Genomic DNA, 23,629 nt, shown 5'->3' with positions numbered 1-23,629 from the left:
GAAGCACTGGCTGGGGAAGATGATCTGAGCTACTGCAGTCCCCATCCCTATCAGCAGGGTGGGGTTGTAAGGAGAAGGGTAGGAGTAACACAAGCCCTGGCCCCTCCCAAAGGAAGACATATAGAAAATTATCTGAATAAGGCTTTTTGCAGGGATCATTCACACACAGTTGAAATGCCGCTATGTGGAATATGGCATCTGACTGACAGCTACATGCAAAATGGAGGAGACTGATATGCAGAGGTGATACTGGTAGACAGACTGCAATAACGGAGCCCCCAGCTTTCATATGCATGGCACCTCCACCAGCGCAGCAGCACCTAGCACCCAGCTGCAGTACTGATTCAGCCCAGAGTAAGAAGAACGTCCCCTTCCCAATTCTCAGACCAGGCAGGATAAATGGAAGTGGCATTTTCCCTGGATTTTCCCTGAAGCTTGCCCTTAGCCCTGGGAACATGTACCATCCAGAGCCATTTTACTGAGCCAAGCCAACATACAAAGCCATACAACCTCCCAACAGATTTTATCTGCTTAGAATCACCCCTGTGCCCATCAGACTGCTTTGTTCTTTCTTTTCTGGCCTGTAGTACTCTCAGCCAAGCAGTTAGCCAATATTCAGGGTCTTGAGGTTCATTTCAGTTTGGAGGAGAAACCGACGCAGATGTTTCTTTGATACAATCCAGTGTATTTACAAAGAATAGATAAAAGCCCATTCCCCCAAACACAGCAGGAATCAAATGGGGACAGAATATTTGCACACAGATCTAAGCCTCTTCTCTGCCAGCCCTTTGCCCAAAGACATCTCTTACTTGGCTCTCTCTCAGGGCCACATTACCAGTACTTCTTTATGTCACAACCCAAAGTTGTGAGTTTTTTGTTTGTGTGTGCTTCAGCAACACTAAATTATGTTCCCGTTAAAATTACAGCTTTCTTGCACGGTGGAGTTCTCTGCTGCGGGAGAGAACTCCGGTGCAACGGGGAATTTCCCGCCAGATTTGTAGCCTTCTTTGCATGGTGCATTCCTTTTGCATCTCAGAGATACACGGTGCAAAGGCATTCCCACCATTTGTATGGGAGTTCGTGCCACATTATTGGACAACTCTAATATAGGCACACATGGCAGCTAGCTATTGGCTTGCTAGCCGTACAAAAGGCTTGGGTGGTTTCTGCCCAAGTCGGAGAGAGAGAGAGAACTTGCCAGGAGGAGGAGATGACTTTGTGCTGTGTGAAGATCTCTAAGCAATGTGGACACTTACAGACCCAACGCGCCTCTCTTAAAAAGGCAACAGAGGTCTAAATAGCCTTTGGCCTCTCCCCGTCGCCGAGCACAATCCTAGACGTATCCCTTTCCTATATACCCAATTTTCGAACCCACGGAGCTTTAACAACTCTGGGGCCTGGGAACCGAACAGAGCCCACGGAGCTTCGACAACTCCGTGGGAAAGAATTGCCGAACCCGCGGAGCCTAAACAACTCCGGGGCCAAAGAACCGAATTTGTCGTAGTCCTCCAACAAGGATTTAAGCGGAGCTGTGCCTGGAAAGCTGTCCAGCCTACACCACTACCATCTTTTGGTGTAAGTAAACGATCTTTTAATCAACCACTACGCGTCCGTAATCAATTCTAGTTCGCTGCGGTCTTCTCCGACCCCGCATGCCCGGGCTGCTGGCCACAGCCCGCGTGCGCAAAAACGGGCCCCGACTCGTCCCCGGTTGGCCCGCACACTTTATTTCTGATCTCTCTCTCTCTCACACACACACACACACACACACACACACACATACCCTCCACCAAACAAAATCCAGCTCTCTTCACTTGCATACAGCCCCCAGCAGAAACCATCTGCTCACTCAGTTTCTCTTCAGCCTGTGGTTTAGGCAATGCCTCCTATTCAAGCAAGGCACTTAACTGTTACCTCTGTGTAACCTGAGTGCAGGCTCACCAGTTTCAGCAAGTCTTTACCCCACTCCTTCACAACAGCCCAGTGACAGTCACATGAGTGCCTCTAGCCCAGGAGCCAGAGCACATCCTGCAGGCAAGGTGAAGATTGTCTTCTCCGCAACTGTGTTTAATCAAGAGCAAATGTGTGGTGGCTGACTCCCAGTGTTCCCCTAGGGGCAGCTTTGAGGATTGATGCAACCCCTCTGTAGCACAGCTCTGCCAGTTTCAGACAGGCTGCAGGGCTTAGCACCCACTGGGATGTAAGGGGCACAGACGTACAGAGCAGCCACTCAAAGAGTTCCAGCAAAAGGCTGCTCCAAGCATGCAGGGATCCAAAAGAACTGGGAACTGAGGGGCTGTTCACACAATCAGCGGGGCAAAGAACCTGTGCTACTCCGAAAGCAATCTTCTCCTTGTCAGCAATCAGCATTCCGGCTGCTTTTGCGTCCTTAGCAAAGGCGAAAGCACCTGAGTCAGTGCTAACAGATGGCAGGTCCTCCCAGCCAAGGGAGGGGGCAGGGCTTAAAGCCAAAAGTAGGCTGATATGGAAAAGGGAGTCCAAGACAGGAGCATCAGAGGGCCAGGGAAAATAGGCCCCTGCTTTTGGTTCCCTAAGGATCCGTGGTTTGGATAGGATCCAGCTTAGGGTTACTACATAATGAAGTCCTCAGTGCTGAGCTGTGAAGGACTTTAATGACCTCTTGTAGGACTAGATCTCCCGCAATGCTCAGTACCCACAGCCGAGCCCAGATTCTACCACCCAGCCCAGCACCCATGGCCAGGACCAGAGATGCCATCCCCACAAGGCTCAGCCTGGCCCCCACAGCTAGAGCCAGAGACACAGTTTAGCACCCAGCATGCACCTAATATCCCAAGGCCTTTGGGGAATCTGGCCTGGCTCTGGGTACTGAGTCCTTCCAAAGAGCCAAACCTGATGCAAACCCCCACCAAAACCAAAGGCAGCCTTCCCACTGGAGCAGGACCTGGAGATCATTGGAGCAGTGATCTGAGAATCACTTCTCCCTTCCCCACACAGCTGCAGCCAGTTTTGCCTCTCAGGCATCCAAGCCAGCTGCATTCACATGAAGCACCAAGCCAAGGGGGGCACTCAGGGGCAGCACAACCCAGGCACTGGGTGGATCAGGGCAGCCATCTCCCAGTGCTGGGGCCTGGCCCATGGCTCTTTTCAGTGAGGCTCTGGGGGTCCCTACACTGCCTCTCCCTTCTGGGGATTAAGAGATGAAGGCTGTGCATGTTTAATGTGGAACAGGAGAGCCATGGATTAGTGCTGGACATTAGAGGTCTCCTCTCTATCAGCTCCCTGAAGTTCCCCTCCCCACACACCTCTCTTCTGCTTTTCAACTGACTTGGGGGGGGAAAGGGGGGGCGGGGGAAATAAAATACTTGAGTATTTTACCTGGCTGATAAAATACCTGAGTATTTTATCCCTGCTAAATTATCCTTCCATGCAGCTCTGCTCATCCTGAACATAGACCTGTGTCTCCTGGATGATGGGTTTTTAACCCATGCAGTGCTGGGAACCTTCCTGCTGCAGTTCCTGTCAGCACTGTGCATCATAGGTAGGGTCCCTTTTCCACACACCTGTTTGGCATTGTATGGTTGCTTTTGAAGTCCAGCCTCCGACACAGATGCTGGCGGGCAAAGATTTGTTTGGAAGGAAAAGCACCACAGGCATTGCAAAGAACATTGGGGAAAAAAATATTTACATCAGGGGTTGGCAATGTTTTTGGGGCTGAGTGCCAAAAAACCTGCAACCTCTACTTGGAAGAAGTTGGTGTGCCAGGAACAGACGGTGGAGGAGCTCTGAGGGGCAGCACAGCCCCAACGCTTTCCCCACTGTCTGCCTCAAGGCACTTGTGCAGCCACTGCTGGTCATGAGCCACACTAGGGCTCCAGACCCCAGTGCAGCTGCTTGCAGCTTCACGGCTGCCTGCCACCACCATCCCAGCCTCCTCCAGGAAAACCCCTGACACTCACCACGGGGTCCGGGCTATCGCAGCAAGGCTTGCAGCCTCTCCACCACCTGCTGGGAGCAGCCCAGGCTCCACGGCTGACGGCAGGGGCTGTCCAAAGCCAGAGCCAGCTGTGGTGTGCCAAGCAAAATGGCTTTGTGTGGCATGCTGTGGCACACATGCTGGGGGCTGCCAACCCCTGCCTGATCAACATCAATATTAGCCTCCCCACAGCCCTAGGAGAAGCCAGGACAGAAGCCAGGGCTGCCATGCAGCTGGGACAGGGTAGGATCGCAGAGGGCAGTCACAAACCCAGTGGGCACTGGACACCATTTGGACAGGTTCAGGGCTGCGATAAATGCCCAGAAGTGCCCGCCTGTCACCACAAGGAGCAGGAATGAATGAAGCAGGATGCGTGGCAGCACAGGAAGCTAAGCAAAAAAAGAACCCGGTGAAATGCATTGGCGTGGCCAAAAGAAATCAATGAGCTCCTTCAATACGTGGTAATAAACTTTCTAGGACAGACAATGCAGGCTGCAAGACTGGAAGAAAGACATTCCATCCAGGGAGCCCATGAAGTCTGGAGACAGACCATTGCTTAGCATTGGGCCATGAGGGCTCAGCACATGTAGGACTGGGCCCCCAAGCTTGGTCTGCCAAGCAGGCCTGTGAAACAGAGATCTGTAGGTACAGCAGTGTTAAAGGAACAATAAATCCCTGGGAGACACAAATTCTTCTTGTTTATCTTCCTCACGGTTGTGGTGAGGATCGTATCCAGGGAAAATTGAGCTTAACACTGCCTAGAAAGCCTGGAGCACAGGAAATCATTGCAAATCTGCCCCCAGCACCAAACAGTGACCCCTGCAGTGCTCAGAAAGACACTCCAGCCCAGTATGCAGCAGCTGCCCATACCATAGTGCAGGGGCCGAGAATATTTTTGGTCAAAGTACCAAAAACACCTGTGACTTAAGATTTTAGCATACCAGGGGAAACAGCAGGGGAGCTGTGAAAGGACCCTGATTCTTGTTGTGGCAGTACAGCCCTGGACTCTTTCCTGCTATCTGCCCTAAGAAGTGTGTGCCAAGCAAAATGCTTTCATGTACCACACTTTGGCACACATGTCGGGGGTTGTCTACCCCTGCCATAGTGCATGCAGGCATTTATATGCACACACACACCCATACGGGCAGGCACATGTGCCTGTATATGAGCATGTGTCCATGTACAACGACATGCCTATATATGAGCATGTGTCCATGTACAAGTACATGCAAACTGGCACACAAGCCCGCACACTCATGCATCTGTTTATGCATAATATGCACATACACACATATGCATACTTGTGCACACTCATACCTACATGAACACATACACCATCCACTCACACAGGTCCATACTATGTACCCACTCACATGCAATATATACTCACACATATACACACCTCACATCTGTGGGGGCATCTGTACGTACATATGCACATACATCAAGTGCATGCCTATACATGTGAACAAACATCTACACATTTTCTCTTGCTCATGTGCACATGCACACACATGCATAACTAAAATGACAGCAGGGTAGGTCCCAGGATATTGTCTATACTTCTGGGTGTATCCAGGTCCAAGCTGACAAGGAACTATTATACCCTGACTTGCTGAGCCTGCCTCTGTTTCCCTGTGTACTGTGTTCAACTGTAGCTGCCTGGTACATGCCTCTAAAGCAAACAGGATGCTGTGGAGAAGGCTAAGACTTGCCCTGGGATGGCAGGAAGCTTCACCAAAAACTCTGCATTTCTGTACGAGGGCCAAATACCAGTGCTCATAATAAGCTCATATTTAACCACCCATTCCTGCACTAGCCTGCCCCAAATACCCAAGCAATGCCCCCCAGTGCCCCAGTGATCTCCTCTGGGGGCCAAGAACCAGGGATACTTGATTCAGCAAGGAAGAGCCTGCAAGGGGCAGGGCTGCCACAGAGGTAAGTGAAAGCCCCCAGGAGCATGCAGGACAGGCAGCATGTCCTCAACTGCAGTGGGGGCAGAGAGAGTAGAGAGGCTGCAGGTTTAGACCTGACAAGACCAACACAGCACCTGGCAGATATGCTGTAGTTATGCGGCCAGCACAGGTCACAAAGCAGCAATCAGGCATGGACTCACTAATGTCCTCTCCCTGTCCCAGCTCACACAGGATCCACCCAGAATCCATGTACTTTAAAGAAGTGGTTCTCAACCTTTTTTGTACCTGGACCCATTGATAAACATTGAAGGCCAGTCCAACCTTCCCCCCCCTCCCCCCCCTTGTGGGGCAGCAGGGGGTGTGGGGCAGGTGGGGCCCCAAGCAGCCTGGAACTGACAGCCTGCAAACTTTGTTTTTTTTCCTTTAAAGGAGAATCCATTTTTTAAATTTGTTGATCCATTTTTAAAGTCTGTTCATGACCATTTCATATACACTTGCGACCCACTTTTGGGTCGCAACACATGGGTTGAGAAACACTGGTTTAAAACCCTTTCCCTACCCTATGCCTGTCTTCTAGGCAGGAATCTTCTCTGCTCATCCTGAGCCCCAACTGCAACCAACATGTCTTATTCCTCTAATCATCATGCCTGGCTGGGGTGGGGGGGCGGGTCTCCTTTCACTTCAACTGACTCCAAATCACTGGGGTTACACCTGGGATTTGGCCCTCTGGCAACTACCCAGTAAGGAGTGACTGGAGGGAGCAAAACAGCTGTGCAGTCTGGCAGGGAGAATCCACACCTCCTGGCAGGCAGGAGACAGGGGAAGCTCCCACTGGAACTTGCCTGGTGAACAGAGAGGCCTCTGGCAATCACTGTGTCTACATATTAATACTCCCTAATTCCAGAGCAAAGCCGGTGCCGCCCTTCAAAGAGCACACATGGAAGCAGCTAAAGTGCAGAGTAAACATCTCCAATGCACATTGCAGGGCGGATGCCGGCAAACCTCACCACACTATTTGCTTTCTACAACTGATCCCTGTCCTGCATGCCAACACTGCGGGGACTTGTTTGGATAAACAGCCCAAGCAAGGATATCGCCTGAAGCTGCTGAATGCAAGGAAAACCTCTCTGCCAGCAGCCCCCCGCAGATCAGAGCCCAGCCAGCATCAGAGCTGTCTGAGTGACATGGAAGCCCCATGGGGCCTGGGCAGCCTGTGTCCATCCGAGTCGGGGAATCGTACCCATGCAAGTAACACTGCCCCTCTAGTGGAACAGCTGCGTCTGGACCCTTCAGCACCTACTGTGATCCTAGTCCACACTACTTGAACCCCTGAAAAGCTGGTAATACAGAAGGCCAGCATGTCATTCTCCCCCTCACTGCTTGTGGTGACTTTGCCTTAAGACTCAGATGATGGGGGGCTACAGACACAGGGGTGTAAGCCGTCTGCAGGAACTCCAGCAGGGTGGAACAGGCTGCCTACTAGATGGATCAGGATCTGCTCTCAAAAGAGCCTCCTTCTGTTAAGCATACCAAAGGGCACCCTGACTTCCTTTCATCTCTATAGACAACAGACATATCAGTTAGGAAGTGGCTCCATCTTTCTCTTCAACTTCAGTCACCTTTACCGCTTGAGAAATTAAGAGTTTCTAGCTGGCATCAGAAGGTACCATCTCATCTTATGACAATCTGCTCTCCAGCAGGCCTGGTCCTGAGCTAGGAAGCAAAGCAGCTCCTACAGCCAAATGCAGGCACACCCAGCACCCCAGCAAATCAGTTTGTCCTTGGGAAGTGCCCATGTTTGGCACCGAGTCACCATGCCTGGCAGTCCCAGGGCAGAGGCCTATATGAGAAGAGGAAGTGATAAATACCAACTAGATTTTCTATGGTGCAGGGATCTCAAAGCATACAGCAAAGGAAATCAGTAGTGCATGTGAAGAAACTGAGGCACGGAGGGGAAGGGATTTGCCTTAGGTCCCCCAGGAGTCCAGTTTCCGAGCTGGATATAATGAGGTGCCCAGGCCCAGGCAGCACACTGCCCATCAGCTCATGCTCTCCCTGTGCCAAGCAGCAATGGGGCACCCAGCACTCTGGGCCAGAAGCACTGGGGAAGCACTCAGGGCCTGTGTGGTGACTTCTCTGCAGAGAGGCAATCGCCAGAACATGACCCCCAAGTACATTAACTCCAGACACGGATTGCAGGGGAGGAGGCAGGCGTTGGGGTCCTAGATGACCTGGGACATCACTGCTCTCTCCAGGTCTCAGCTTCCCAACTTTGTAAGGAAATTCTGCTGTGCTCCTCCACCCTCTGCCTGCCTCAGCCATCCAAGTCCTGGACACCAAGGGAAGAGGGTATCTTTTGTGCATAGGCCCAACACAATGGGGTCCTGATCTTTACTGGGATAAAGGCCTAGATGCTGGCATGTCCTACTGGTAGAAATCTGAAGCAACTCCTCAGCAGTTATTGGGAATTTACAGAGTTGTAAACTGCAGCTTAGTGCAGAAAATCCAGATGGATGGACTGACTGACAGACTCCCCATGCAGTTTGTTTAACCGTTTGGTTTGTCCACCACACACACTACTTAGAGCAGGAGCTTCGAACTCAAATGAGTTGGTGGCGCAGATCTGGACCAGGGAGCTACTGCCAGAACTGCTATGTGGTACAGCCAGCATGCAGGGGTTAACACCACGCTGCCAACCAACAATGGAGAAAACCAGAAATTTGGTGGTGGGTAAGAGCTGGAGTAGTGTTAGCCCCCCTCCCCCTCCAGTCAGCTGGATCTTGAGGTGATTTGTCTGGCCAGAGAGAAGCCTGCAGGTGTCTGACACCCCTGACTTGGAGGATTAACCCTACGTGCTGCTCTTTTAGCTTATTAATTTTTTCCACTAGAGACCTGTGGTCTAGTATGGCCTCTGCCCCCTTTCAACTGGATTCTGTGGGGCAGATCTGTGCCTAGTGGAAATCAGCACATATTTGCACCAGCTAAGGACTTGGCCCAAGCTCAGAGGTGCTGCCAGAGCATATGGCTGCCTCCTGCCCAGCTCACTGCCCCTCCCCCACTTCTCATAACCTCCAGCCAGCTCCTGAAGGGCAAGTCCAGTCTCTCCCTGGGTAACAGCTGCACCCATTTGGAGCAAGTTGTAAGAGTTGTCTGTAAAGCAATTACTTGAGCTGACATAATGATAAAAATCCTCCGTAAATTCATCAGAAGGGCTGGCGGGAGAGAATGCCAGTATGCACGGGGAGGGAGTTACTTTATTATCCATCTCAGCCCAGCAGCTGGCTGCTTACTGATTTAAGGCCCTGGCTGTAACCCCTCATTTTTTTTCTTTTTTTTTTCCCTTTGCTATTACATGCCATAGACTGGGATTTCCACACCTGGCTGGGACACAGCACAGGCTTCCATGCTGGGTTTGATGAGCTGGCAAACCAAGCTGACAGTCAAACAGGTTTAGAACCTCACCCAGTTGCAACTGATGCTAATGCTGCCTGGTCTTTGTTTTCAGCAAAGCCACATACATGTAACATGGTGCCTATGCTTAGCATCCCTTTGCCATCCACCTCTGCTCACTCAAGGTCCTGCAGAGCAGCCTCCAACCTGGGTTCTGATCCCACCTGTTCACAGCCACATCACAGCTATCCAAGGCATGGCACTCTGCCCCCTGCCCTTGCCCCTTCCCCACTTCCTCTCTCAAAGATCATTCTTCACATAGCTATTGTCACAGGCTCTCGGCACACTCAGGCACGTGCTGCTGTAGGGCCTGCCAACCTGTAGCATGTATGTCACAAGTAGCACAGGCATCCTCTGTGTGTGGCATGTGGCAGAGTGCGGAGGGGACAGGCAGCACAGTGGCAGATAGGACAGGGAGCAGAAAGCAGAGCAGCTAGTTTGAGCAGGGGAAGGGGACTGGAGTGGCACTCAAGGAGGGTACAGTACTACTTTGTGCTACTTTGTGTTGCTCCTGCAAATTCCAGTACAGATCAGTGACAATAGGTCCATGCCTGAGGCCTGCACTCTCCTGGGTAATCCTCATTTGTGTCACAAGTCCTGTGAGTCCCATGAGACTGCAGGAAGCAAGGTTAGGTACCAGATGCCAAAGGGATGGGGGACAGACAGAGAGATGCATAAGGGGATGGGTAGCTGGATATCCTCTTTCCCTAGCAGCAGTCCATACTACAGTATGTGTATGAGGACCATTATCCCAGTGCAGCGGATGGGACACCCCATTGCCATGCAGTAGTACTCCTGGGGTTGGGACCCCCTGTTACTACCCTGTGACTGGGAAGTGCCTGTGGCCAGGGGATGGATGGTGCTGCAGAGCCCAAAGGATGATCTGAGTGCCAGGACTCTCCACCCCTTCTCATTCATGTCACTGACTGCTCAGTCTGGTACTGTTCTTTGTCTTTCACTAACAAGCCAGCCAACTGGCTATTTGTGTTCATCAGGACCCACTTTTATTAACAGCCATTAACTATTGAGATGGGGAGGAAGGGTGTATTACTGCTCTCAGGTTGGGTTGGCATAAATCCACATCAGCAGATCATGGCTGGTTGAAACCAACAGAGGATCTAGCGCTGAAAGCCTTTCCTAGTCCTGCAAACTGTCCTGTGTGCAGTGAGCTTAGATCCATGGCAGAGCTGAAGAGATCAATTTACAGAAGCTCCCTGATTAGAAACCTGACTTCCCTCCTGAAAGACTGTGGGAAGACCCCCCCCCCCCCTCCCTCCTGCCCCAAACACAGGGGGAAGGTGAAGATTGCTCTTCACCAAGCTGCAACGCCACACAGCACCCCAGCCCCAAAGCACTGCAGCCCACAGCCCAGAAAGAAAGCACCCACAGTGGTATCCATGCTCTGACCTCACACACCAATCAGATCTGAGACATTTGATTGGCAGGAAGATGAGAGCTCGCTGGTGTCAGCAGCCCGCCACAGGGAGCAAGCAGCATCTTTCTCAGCATGTTTTAGCATGAAACATGTAAAGTTATTCCTTGATTATGGACCAAAAGGCAAAGGGAAAAGGGAAGATGAAGAAAGAATAGGGTGTTACACGAGCCATGAAACATATTGTCAGAACACTGATGTACCAGCCCCAGAACCAGTGCCGTGCTTCCCCTGCTGCCAAGGCTATTAACATTCAGATTCAGTGATTTTTTTATTTCATACAACATTGCCTCACTCATGGGGAAGACAACAGAACATTTAATATCAGTCAGGAAGTGGATCCATTTCTCTCTTCCACTTCAGTCACCTTTCCCACTTGAGGAATTACAGTTTTTAGCTGGCATCAGAAGATAACATCTCGTCTCATAACAATCAGCTCTCCAGCATGACTGATCCTGAGCTAGGAAGCAAAGCAGCAGAGCTCCATTGCTTCCCACAACCACAGCAGGAATTTAGCCCTCTCTCTAGAAGGATTCTGCCCTGGGTTTTTGTTTTGCTTTACAAAATCTCCAACAGTACGGGTAAAAGAGAAAAGGAACTACAGTACAAGAAAGGCCCCCAAAAGATTAATAGTTGTGGCCAGTATAATGAGAACTAAGATCCGACCTGCACTGGGGGGAAAGAGAGACTGCTCAGCTATCTATCAGACATGTGCTGTATACAGGGGCGGCACTGGCAATCAGGGTTGGCAAACAGGCATTAGTCATGGAGCAGAGAGGGGCCAGCCAAGCAGATGGGGACAGGCAAACAAGGAGGGGCAAGGGGTTGAGTGGGAAGTGGCAGGGGAATTAACAAAATCAAAAGATGATGGGCTGGCAATGAAGGCAAAGGAGAAACATATAAGACTGGACCTTTATCTCCCACTGGACTAGATCAGGAGTGAAGACAACAGGAACACTGGGTGCAAACAGAATCAGGCTCAGGGCAAGGCCAAGGCAAAAAGAGAGACAAAGGCATAGGATATATGTACAGGGGTGTAGGTTGTAGCCGTGTTGGTCTAAGGACATAGGCAGATAAGGTTCTTTGGGTGAATCTGATATCTTTTATTAGACCAACTTAAATAGTTGGATAGGATATATGTAGGGACCCACCAAATTTAAATTCATAGTGGAAGTGGGCTGCACGGCAGCCCCTTTAATCTTGCAGGTTTCCCCCATGCATCCCACCCCCGCTTTTGCTGACTGGCTGAGGGGTCCAGATGGCCCTCCAGGAGGCGAAAACGGCACTGTATTTCAAACTGGGGTTTTCACCTCCCTGCTTATCAGGAGTGCACAGCAGGGTCCCTCCACCAATGGTGGGGGGGGGGGGGATGCAGGAGAACTTGCAAGATTAAAGGAGCTGCCATACAGCCCACTTTCGCTGTGAATTCAGTAGGTTCCTAGATATCTGGTAGATGAAGGGTTACACAAGGGTGCTGAGTGACAAGAAAGATGCTGCAGGGGGTTCTAAGCAAACCCACTGGCCTGGGTAGCCAGGGATGGATAAAGCACCAGCTGTCAATCATATGTACCCACCAGACTATGATCCAGCTTCAACTAATCTTCCAGGTGTCCCCAATGCCATCCCTCCTCACTCTGCCTCTTTGAAGAGCCTGGCCAGCCATGTGGCTGGCAGAGGTGCCAAGCGCCACGTGGAGGGGTGTTCACCTGGTGTATGCTGCCATGAAGATACTGCGTCAACTCTAGGCCCAACTAGCCCCTTATTTTCCAATCTCTCTGCAACTCAGCCAGGCACATGAGTCTGGCTGGACTCATTCCTACCTGGCTGACAGCAAGTAACCTGTAATTAGGGAGTGAGAAAGCAAGGGGCTCCTTACAGAGAACCTGCTTCCTGATGCAGAGGGGAAACAGAACGTCACTGTGCTGCGCCGGCAAGCACTGGAGCCTCCAAATGCCCCTTCATCTTGTGCTAGCTGGCTCATGCATCCCCTCTAACCCCTGCCATTTTAGTTCAATAGGGCCCTTCACCTCCCACCCACCAGCTGCAAAAGCAGGAAATGCATTTACGTCGGAAATGTGCCCATGCAACAAAGGAAGAAAATAGAATACCCCCCCATCCCCACCCCCCGTGGCTCTGATTCCTCAGCTCAGCACGGAAATTGCTAGCTTGCACCATGCTGATGCCTCCAGCAAAGATAAGTGCCACCTTAGGACATAGACAGGCAAACACATGCCCCAGAGTAATTTACAGTGGGCTTCAATTCCATCAATTACACATGGATTAAGAGTAAACAGATGAGCAGCTAACCCAGGAGGTGGCTGTTACTGTGCATCATCTCTAGGGAGCAGGGGATCAGGCTTGTTTGTCTTGAGCAACCCCATGAAGGATGCAGACAGGCAACAACCGATGGCAGTGATTCTCACCCACGGTGCCACAGCCATTTACAAACATCTGTGAGAGTTAAAGGAAGAAAGCCCAGATGAGTCCAAGCTCACAGGTGCCACAATCCCACCCAAGAATAATGCTGAGATCACATCTAGAAACAAGAGAAGTACAGGACTGGAAATCAGTGGATCAAAACTTGTGTCCTGGAGATAAGGCCTAATTTATGGACACAGTAATGAGAGAGTGGGATCTTCTGCCCATCGCCCCTTTCTGGAGTGGGTTAACTTGACACTGATGTCCAGGGGAACAGAAGGCCTGAGAAGAGCAATTGTCACAGTTATAAGTAGGGGTAGAAGGGACCTTGAGAGGTCATCTAGTTGAACCCTGTACCTGAGGCATGATAGCCCCTATCCAAACCATCCTATACAAACCCATTGTTTAATCTCTTAGTAAAACTACACAGTCAACCCTGACACAATACAAGACATGGCACCTTAATCTGCCACAGGTAAAACTATCATGGCTGCCACACCCACTACTTCCTGTGGCCCATCCTACCATGCTGGGTTTCTGCTACCCTTATTGGGAGGCATCCTGACCAGCCCATGCCAGAGAGAAATGCTCACCTCTACCAGCAGCCTGAGTAATGCCTGGGGCAGGGGTTTGGGTTCCATCCCTCTCACTACACAGATGTCCCCTCCTCTTTCCCCAATGCATCTCCCTTCTGTTTTAAGGGTCTAGCTCAGCCACCCAAGACAACATCATCTGCAACACTTGTGAGCCTGTGACCATAAAGGCAGCTCAAAGCAATGGTTTAACCAGTCCCTCACTGCTATGAGTTTGCCAAATCTCAGTTTAGCTGATAAAACCATGTGAAGTGTCATCTTCTAACACAGCTCTTCCCTTCTGGCTTGTTTTTTTCTTCAAGCAGGCCAAGAATCCAACCTCAGCACCAGCTCCAGCCCTTTCTCTGCTACTGATTTCTCTCAGACAGGACAGCTAATGCCCTCTAACAGGCTGTGGAGCAGGTGAGTTTTCCCAATAAAAGCTCTTGTCAGTTGAAGGGGAAAGGCAATGAGGGATATTGTTAGAATTGAAGCTTCCAAATGCTTTCATGGAGGTTTATTTATTTATTTTTTAATAAAAGGTACCATAACGTTTAATGCTGACTGCTTGCCATGGCAACCAAGCATATCCAGGTCTCCCTTCTGCAGGCCCCATCCCTTGTGTAAATGTCTAATGCCGTGAGGTGACAGGGTCATACTAATACCATTGACTTGCCAAGACCATTTATTCCATCAACGTTAACTCAACAGGTCTAAGGTGACCAGTGATTTATAATCATTGTGCAGGTGAAAGAGTTGGGTCACTGCGGTAACTGAATGCCCAGACTGGACTGAGCCAGCTGCAAACATCACTGGAAAGTTTAACATGTAGGAACAAAACTCCTTGGCGTGGCCTGCTGCCAGGCAAGAGGTCTGACCTGAACCTCCCTTCCAACCCCACTAGCCTCCCTGCTTCTAGCCTGGCAGTGGGATACTCCATAGCACAGCTGGCAACACCATTTCCTATTGCTGACTAACCCCGTCCCTGTTTCCACATGCCCCCCCTCCTCAATTCATGTGGCTAGGGAAACAGCATTTCTCACAGGCCAGACATGGTAGGTCCCTGCCTCCCAGATCTGGCAAACAGAAGAGGTATTTGCTATGATATGGAAGGGGCTTTTGTTGCTTATTGGTGATCCCATGGTAGAAGGGCTGAAGCTATCAGGTTCATGTATACACTACGACTTCCCGGGAGTTAGAAAGGCTGGAGCTGCAAGATTACTGTCTATCTTGCAGCTTCCCAGATGCTAGCATGGATGTAACTGAATTGACAGGAATGCTGCTCTGCAGCTCCCTGGCAGGGCTCTGTGGCCTTTGGACAGGTAGTCTGTGTGTACTGGTTACAAAATCAGAGCCTTTCTTCCCTCCATCCACCTCCACTTGCTCTCATCAGCCTTGAGCCCCAGCCTCTATCTTCTAGCAGCTCCCCTGCCTGCTCCCACAGTCAGTGCCTCTCCTCAGCTCACACCCCATCCTACACAACTGAATCCAGGAATACAAGGCTTAAAAAAGCACAGTGGCTTAGGTCCCACCATCCTTCAAGTGGAACTGTTCTCTCCCTGGTAGACAACTCATTTCACCCCGGTTCATAGTCAGGTTTTGCACTGGGGACCTTGACCATAGCCAGACCCCTAATCCAGTCTCTGTGGGTTACCTGCACAATGATAATAAAAAAATCACTGGTCACCTTAGACATGGGACCTCTGTACAAGCTGTTGTGCCTCCCAGTCTGTTCTACGTAGAGCTAGGTGCATCTGTGTGCAAGAGTGGGTGATGGGTAATGACCTTGGTCTCATTGGCAGGCTCAGCAGAGGCCAGAAGCCTGACCAGACCCAGGAAAGCTGTCTGATCAGGGCACATCTGCATTCACTCACTAGTCATGTATAAGCCTCCTCCCCAGCACTTTGTCCTTGGCCATGGAGGTCTCCAGGAAGGAGGAGCTATGAGGTTAAAAGTAGGACCTGCTGCATGCCAAAGGAAATCCACAGCTCTGCTGGCTGCATGGTTGATCCTAGCCAGGTACTGATGGAGCCAGTCACCAACGCTGGTCTTTAGCAACAGGTCAGCCCTCGATCATCTACCTCTGGCTTGCCTTTAATGAAGCTAGAGACAGCACAACTCCAGCAACAGGGCAATAGACAAGAGCTGCAGAAGCCACGACAAACCTGCCTTTCCCTCCATGTATATCTGGCTGAAGCACTCCCCTGTAGCCAGGTAGCAGAGACGTGGAGGTATACTGCAATAGTGCAATGCTCCAGAGCAGCCATCACTATCAGACACTGCTCTAGCTGTGTAGAATACCCCAGGCAGGAGGCTTGTTGGGTGCACATAATGGCCACATGAGAAGAGCAGGGTGCATCCACAATCCTTCCCAGTTTATCTGTATATCCCCCTTCCTGCCTCACCATTGTGCAGGTGCCTGGCAGTCACCTGTCAGCCCTGACAGCACTAATAGTGTCCCTGTTTCAGAGGGCTACAGGATAGCACAATTACTGTAAGGAGTAGCCAGCATGAACAGGAGGGCCATGGCCCAATACAGATGTGATCATAGGCAGTGAGAGCTGCTGGTATTCAACCCTTCCAAACTCTATGTAGTCAATTCCTATCCACAGCTCTAACCAGACCAAGATCATCTGCTGCAGGGAAGGACCTGGCTCTGTTTCAACAGCAGTTTTAATGAGCAAAGATTATCAGGATGATTTGTGTGATGTGGTACAAACCATGGACCCTATTGTACCCACAAGCCTTTGCCTCACACAACTTACAGCACATAAGAGACAAAACAATGGGTGAAGGAAATGACCTGCCTGGTATCTAACTGTTAGGAGAAGCCAGGTGTCCTGGCTCTGGCCCCACATGCTATCATACTTTTTCTCAAAGATACAGCCCTATTTGGAGACATGGATAAAACAGGGAACACTCTACCAGCCTCAGGCAGGAACCTTGTATGAATTGAGTCTCCACACAGCATTGTGTCAATATTGCTGATGTCACCTCATGGAGTGACACCAGTTCGGGAGCCAGCATGGAGAGAACCCAGCCAGAAGGTAGTGCAGATGTGGTTTAGAGGACAACATGCATCTTAAGCAGCTCTGTGCTTCTTCACACCCCCAACCTTCCGCTCTGGAAAAGAAAATAGCAGTGCATTCCTCTCAAACCAGTCATTTGAGAAATTAAGGAGAGAGGCTGGGGCAGGTGAATGCTAAATTCTTGAGAGTGGAAATCCCAGCAGAGACCGATAAAGCCAGCTTTTGGTTATCAATTTGCACATAGACACAACTAAAAGTATTTAATCTTTTATTTTTGCCCCCTGCTTTGCCTGTGGCTAGCATCAGGTTGGCCCAAATTTGAATTTAAATAACCTGCCAGACTTTGAAGGTGATATAATTCAGAGGACTAGCTCCCAAGGACGTCTGCTTCACTCCCTTCTTTTGTCCAAGCCAGGCAAATGTTGAGTCGGAAGCTCTGGGTCACTCCAGAAAACAAATAGGCTTTTTTGCTGAAGCTGTGAAATGAATCCTTGTTTTCCCAAGTGCCAAAGGAGCTTACAGTAATATATAGACAGAGCTGGGACAATGAGGCCCCTTTATGAAAAAGAAAAAGCAGCCCTGCATGTATGTACACAGTCTCTCACACAGACCGGGCCGCATCCTGCTCTCAGCAACACCCCTGTCGATCCACTCTGACCAAGTCAATTCCAGATCTGCCCTGGAGGTAAAGTGAGAACAGAACTGGGAACCCAAGAAAGCACATTGCTCAAAACTCCCTCAGGTCTCATCCTGCTCAGGTGGGATGCTCAGCAGGCTCCATCCCTGGGGCAGTGGTTGGGTCTCTACATGCTCTCTTCACTCTCCAATAGGAGGGAGCCCAGTTTACAGACCAAGCTTCACACAGCAAAAACTCATCTGGAGGCTTAAATCTCTGCATGGCTGCTGTGTGTCTTTCAATCAAATCTGTTTTTTCCTACCTCCCCCAATTCTATTTATAACCTCATACCCTATCCCCAGACTCGCACATACACAGGCACGTGTCTGAATCCAGGACTCACAAAAGCAAATCGGGGAATAATCTCTGCCTCTCTGAGCTGCTTTCAGATAAGGCTGGGGACAGAGCATTTCATCCCACACCCATTTTGATGAGCTACAGCCCAGAGGCTTCCCACATCTGTCCCACCATTAATCAAAGTCCTCCTTGTTTGTCCAACTCCATCTCCCATCCCCCACCGCCAGAGTCAACAGGCTGTGTGCAAACCTGATGGTGAGAGATGCCAAAACAATTGTTGTGACCTCCCTTCCCAGCTGGCTGGGCCCCTCCTAGAAGAAATCAGAGAAAGAGTGCTCCTGGAAAGGAAGTGGGATGGCACTCAGTGTCTGCAGCCCTGGGCTAGGCATCAGGAGAACTGCGTTCCTCTTTTGGCTCTGCACTGGGGACAGGTCCTGTCCCACATGCAGAATGGGGCAATGACACCAATTCCCCTGCTGCAGAGTAAGCAAAGTGTCAGTGTCATCATTGCTGTTGGGGCTACGGCCTTTCCTCTATCTCTTACGTTAGAGTCCAGGAAACTTAGCTTCAATTCTCTTCTCTGCTACCTACTGCCTGTGTGGACTTGGAGAAGTCATGTAGCCCCTCCGTGTCTCTGCTTCCTGAGTCCTGGAGAGATACCTGCTACTACCCTGTCCTGTTCAGCACTGCAGGGGGCTTGGAAATGAAGTGCTGGGTCTTGAATGCTGCCTGAGAGCTAGGTAGCTTGGTGCTGAGGTTTCTGATTCAGCCTGTCACTGTTGAAAGCCTCCTAAGGAGAGAATTATTCCTCAGCTAAAAGATGCAACTGCCCAAAGGGGGAGCACAAGGCAAGAAGCAGAGCAGGCAGGGTTTGTACTCATTGCTCTGTTACAAGTTAAGCAAGTGATACAGGCAGGTGAGGGGCTGTCTTTCCTTGTGTTTTAACAGGGTATAACATGGGCCAGTAACACTTAGCTGGGGAAGGGAGAACTGACCTGCAAAGAGCACAGTGAGCCTCAGGGGAAAGGCAGCTGAGGGCAGCCAAGGGAATCCGAGGAAGAGGGAGAGATAGCAAGGCAGTGGCATCCAGCATGAGAACCCAAAAGACTGTGGTTATATTCCAGGCTCTGTCACTGGCCAGCCAGGGGACTGTAACCAAGTCACTTCACCTCTGTGCCTCAGTTTCCCTGCCTGCCTTTGCTTAGTTATTCCCTCAGGGGAATGGACTGCTTCTTACTCTGTGCCTGTGTAGCCTCAACTGCAGTACAGCCCTGCTCTTGGCTGGGGCCCTGCTCAAGTACGGCCCTGCTCTTGGCTGGGGCCTACCCCTGCAACTGTACTGACCAAACAGAACCCATGGAGAGGCTAACACAGCACAACCAGCACTGCTGTCAGCATGGAGGGAGGGTCTCACTCTCACTATGCAGTGGAGAGAGCCTGTATTGTAACACTGGCTTCTCTCTTAGCAGGCATTGCAATACCAGAGGACCCTAGAGAACCAGGGACTTTCACCAGCCCCAGAAACCCAGTCTCACCGCCCAACAGCCAGAGCTAACACACTATCCCTCACTGCATGCTCTCTACACCTTTGAACAAGCCCAACCTAATTGGGGGGGGGTGGAGAGCTGCAGTTTTAAAGATATCCAATGGAGAAACCAAGCAGCAGCTGATTCCTGCTGCCTATATCAGAGCCAAATGATGCAGGATTGAACTTTCCATATTTTGGCACTGCAACTACTGAGACCCTGGGGGTGTAGCTTCCTGGGGTGGGGTGGGGCAGGGGTGAGCAGAATGGCTTTGCACTGCCACATAGTTCCTAATGTCACAGCAGCTCCAACCATATTTCACTGACAGTCACTCAGCACTGCTGCTCTGTTTGTAAAACAAGCTGAAAACTGCCTTTTTAAAATTGTTTTGTGTGAGCAAATAAAGACCATCTTTTCCCAGCAGCCCACAGCTTTTACCTCACACTGACATGACTGCTGGATCCCACTTCCTGGAGGGCTCATCAGCCAGGAACTCAGAGATAAAGGTGGAGCTCCTGTTTCCTCCCTACACATGTAATGTCAGACCCGTGAAACCTGTCAAGCAGTCCTGGTGAATCCAGGAACCTGCCAAATGCACTCCTAGGTCATTCAGGTACATCACACCTGTACAGCTATTTATACCCCCAGGTATGCGGCACATGCTGAGCCTCTGAACACATGCCACAAGAATGCTGCTGGGATGCCAAGTATACCAAAGAAGCCCAAGGCATGCACACCTGCTGTGCTACTCACCATGCTAGGTGCACCCAGCTACCATGCACCAGCTGCGTGTCCCCATCGCATGCATGGAAGATGCCCCTGAACAAGCATAGCAGTCCCTTTTGCCGAAGAGTTAATAGAAGCAATTGCCCTGCCTCTGTCCTACTCCCAAGATCCGGAGGAGCAGTGGGGAGCTAAAGCTCTCCCTGCCCACACAGCCTAGCACCTACTGTACAGGCTGAGTAGAGCTCCAGCACTGTACCTCCTCCTTGGCGTGAATCAGTGACTGCTGCTAGGAAAAGGACGGCACCATCACCCCCCACACTCCTGAACTGCAAAGTCACCAGGCAGAGGCCAGGTTTGACCAGAGGCATCTTTGATCATTCGTAATAGCAGACCTATGCATTAACAAGAGCATTACAAAGCAGGCAGGCACTAGACTGCTCCCTTCAAGGAGGGAAAGACAGGTTTCTAATAGGATGTATCAGGGGTTTCATGGGGCCCCCACTGAGCTCTTTGCATCCTGGCTTTAAAGCCCTGGAGCAGAACTAAGTCCCTCTGGAGTAAATCATAAAGGCCAACAGCACCTTTGTTTTCCAGTCCGTGTCCCCAATTCCCCTGATCCAGGAAAAGCAGGGAGCAAAGATGCAATCCACTAATGTTTTCAGAAAGCTCACTGCTTCCCCCATCAAAGAGGGACTGATTGACTGGACAAGGAGACCCGAGCCTTGCCTCTAATTATCTGCATCTTCTTGCATGTCTCTGCAAAATCCAGCGGCACTGCATCTTCTTGCATGTCTCTGCAAAATCCTGCAAAATCTATGTGGCACTGGTCAGGCCACAGATGGAGTACTGCGTCCAGTTCTGGACGCCACACTTCAAGAGGGATGTGGCTCATTGAGAGCGTCCAGAGGAGGGCCACTCACATAGTCAAGGGGTAGTGGGGCAGGCCCTACCAAGAGAGGCTAAAGGGCCTGAACCTATTCAGCCTCCACAAGAGAAGGCTGAGAGGGGACCTGGTGGCTGTTTACAGACTCACCAGGGGAGACCAGTGGGAACTGGGGGAGGCTCTTGTAGCAGAAACCCCCTTTTCCTCTTGCCTGCAGTTGCTCTCCCCTCCTTGGATATGTTTTGCCTCTTCTACCTTTTCTTCCTTCCTCTTTCTTTCACTTTAAGATAAGGAATTGCATTTTAAAGTTTGTATGTGTGCATTTTGTATCTCCCCTTGTATTTTGGTATTTTTATCTATTTGTGTGCCATGACATTACTCTTGTAGTTTATATTTTATACTCCTCACCTTTTAAGTAAATGTGTTTAGTTTCAGAAGTAAGTTATACATTGTAACAATGTTAACAAGGGCAGGAATCATGCTGTTTCCCTGTATCAGGCGGGCTCCTGAAAGAGCGAGTGAATCAGTGATTGCATGCGTAACACAGTAGCAGGAAGCGATTAACACCTAGGGAAACCACAGATCAACCAGCAGAAGAAATCAATAGGAGACAATGTAGCAACCAGGAATTCTCTAAACTTAATCAACGGACTCCCAAACCTGCACATACATGCGGACGACCCCTGGGGCTGACAGATGCCATCCAGTATCCACCGAGGGGGAAGTCCCACAAGGGTCAATGACCCCTGTATTGGGCAAACCTGAAAACTGAGGAGTCACCAAAGTCTGCCAAGGACAGATAAAAAGCACTGAAAAGTGACCCTCAGTGGTGCTCTCTTGATCTCCAACTTGACCAGCACCCGACCTGTCCAGCCAGAAGGACCAGCCAGCGACCCCCTTCTGGAGGATAACACCACGCTGAAAGAAGCCTCGACTGGCCATTGACGGCAGACTCCAGCACCCGTGGGATAGGTATACCTGACTCTTGTAGCTCGCTACTGTGTTTGTGTGTGTGTGGGGACCAGACCCAAGGTTTATGATTTAACTTCATTACAGTGTTTCAATCTACCTAATAAACCAGAATTTTAAGGATCCCGAGTTGGACATTTGTAGCCAACACTCTGTTCCCCCAGGCACCACCCAGGGTTATTAGGAATAACGGTCACAAATTGTTAGAGAGAAGGTTCAGGCTGGACATCTGGAGTTCCACTACTCAGCTCTGCCACTGACTCTGCACAACTCAGGGCAAGTTCATTGTGCTGGGGTTTTCCCAAGAGCTAAACAGGTGCCTTCAGATCCCTGTCCCTCCTACACAAGGTGCCTTCCTCTGAATACTCCAAACTTTGTCACTCACTAAGAGCAATCCTCACCTCTGGCTTGAGGATTTGACCCTGTGGGTGCTGTTGGAGCAGGTGTTACCGAATTCAATTGTTGTGATGTCCTGGTGGCAATGTGATTGCATGGCCCTGGGCAATGGCAGTGGCTGATTATTAGAGTGGTGCTATCTCATACTTTGTATTTTAACTCCTGGCAGGCTTACCAAAAAAAGGCTGCGCCCCCGGGCTACAGCAATGAGTTTGGAAGTGGAGTCTCTTGGCTGATCTCTTCAGCCGAGCTGAAATGATGATCAGAAAAATGGGATTTTGGCAAAGGTATGACTTGGGGCGTGAAGGCTGTGGGGAGTGGGAGCATGTCGTTCCTGAGAAGTGTGAGCTGAGCTTCCTTCATACCAGGGGAACTGGATGAGGACAGCAGCCCTGGGGAGAGGGGGCTGAGACTAGCTTTGGAAACCCCCCCAGAGTGGGTTTCACACCCTGTTTTTCTGCTTCTGATCAGTGCTGCTGCATTGTTATCCAGAGCAGCAGGTGAGCCCCCCGCCCTCCCTCTTTGAATCACTGGGATCCATGAGCCAGGCCTCTGGCTGGTGTAAATCGGTAGAGCTTTACCAGGACCTGGGGATGAGGTTCCACTTACAGACTACATTTGGCATTACTTCATGGGCCAGATCCCCTCACAGGTGCAAATCAGGGTAGCTCAGATGGAATTAGTGGACCAGATTCTTACACAACGTAAATCAGTATGGCTTCATTAGAGCAAGCAGTTATGATGTGCCTGTCAATGCAGCACCAGGAAAACCAATGGGCCAAGTGGTCACTTGGCACCAATTCACCTGGAGCTCTTTGGGGCTGTGCTGTGTTTATTCCCATAGAGGATTTGGCCCGCTCCCCCAGGAGGCAGGGGTTCAGTGAAATGTCATTGTCTAAGGCTTTTTTTTTTTCATTCTGAGTCATTTACAATGAGGAGTAGGGGAGAAGAAAGTGGGCCAGCTCACAATCTGCCCAGTGCAGGAATAAAGTGAAGGCTGTTAAGGCTCTGGATTCCTGAGAAACAAAGCAAGTAGGGGCTGAACCACAGCACTGGAGAAGGGAGCTGCCTTTCCAGAGCACGCACTTAAATTCATGCACCTTCTTGCCATGGAAAATGCTGAACAAGAGCTGCAGCTTAAAATGTAGCTTCCTGCTGCCCTGGTTTGTTCCGATTCCCCAGAGGCTGCAGATAATTATCAGGGGCATTTGCTTAAATGAGATTTCTCTCACATGCACACGTTCCATCTGTTCCTGGCAGGGCATCCTATCACCTACTGTTGTGCAGGATGCTGCAGCCCGCCCTTCCCCCCCCCGCCCCCCAAACACAGCCAGTGCCTGGGACTGTGCAATAATAGATCAGGGTGGAGGTCTCAGTCAGGCCA

The 23,629-nt window shown here is 50.5% G+C and overlaps 1 protein-coding gene and 1 long non-coding RNA gene across 2 annotated transcripts in view; one reads left to right on the top strand and one right to left on the bottom strand.

The window, feature by feature from the left end:
- Nucleotides 1–23,629, bottom strand: part of TMEM132E (transmembrane protein 132E) — a 222,899-nt gene that overhangs the window by 146,408 nt on the left and 52,862 nt on the right. The window lies entirely within an intron of this gene.
- LOC109284490 (uncharacterized) lies at nucleotides 1,305–21,972 on the top strand. The gene is made up of 3 exons (XR_002091968.2): nucleotides 1,305–1,575; nucleotides 14,070–14,166; nucleotides 21,379–21,972. It is a non-coding gene; the product is annotated as an uncharacterized LOC109284490 (long non-coding RNA).

The sequence above is a fragment of the Alligator mississippiensis genome, chromosome 14 (genome assembly GCF_030867095.1).
Source record: "Alligator mississippiensis isolate rAllMis1 chromosome 14, rAllMis1, whole genome shotgun sequence".
NCBI classification, from domain to species: Eukaryota; Metazoa; Chordata; order Crocodylia; family Alligatoridae; genus Alligator; species Alligator mississippiensis.
The sequence above is the reverse complement of the archived record's forward strand: the minus strand, read 5'-3'. Positions and strand labels throughout refer to the sequence as shown.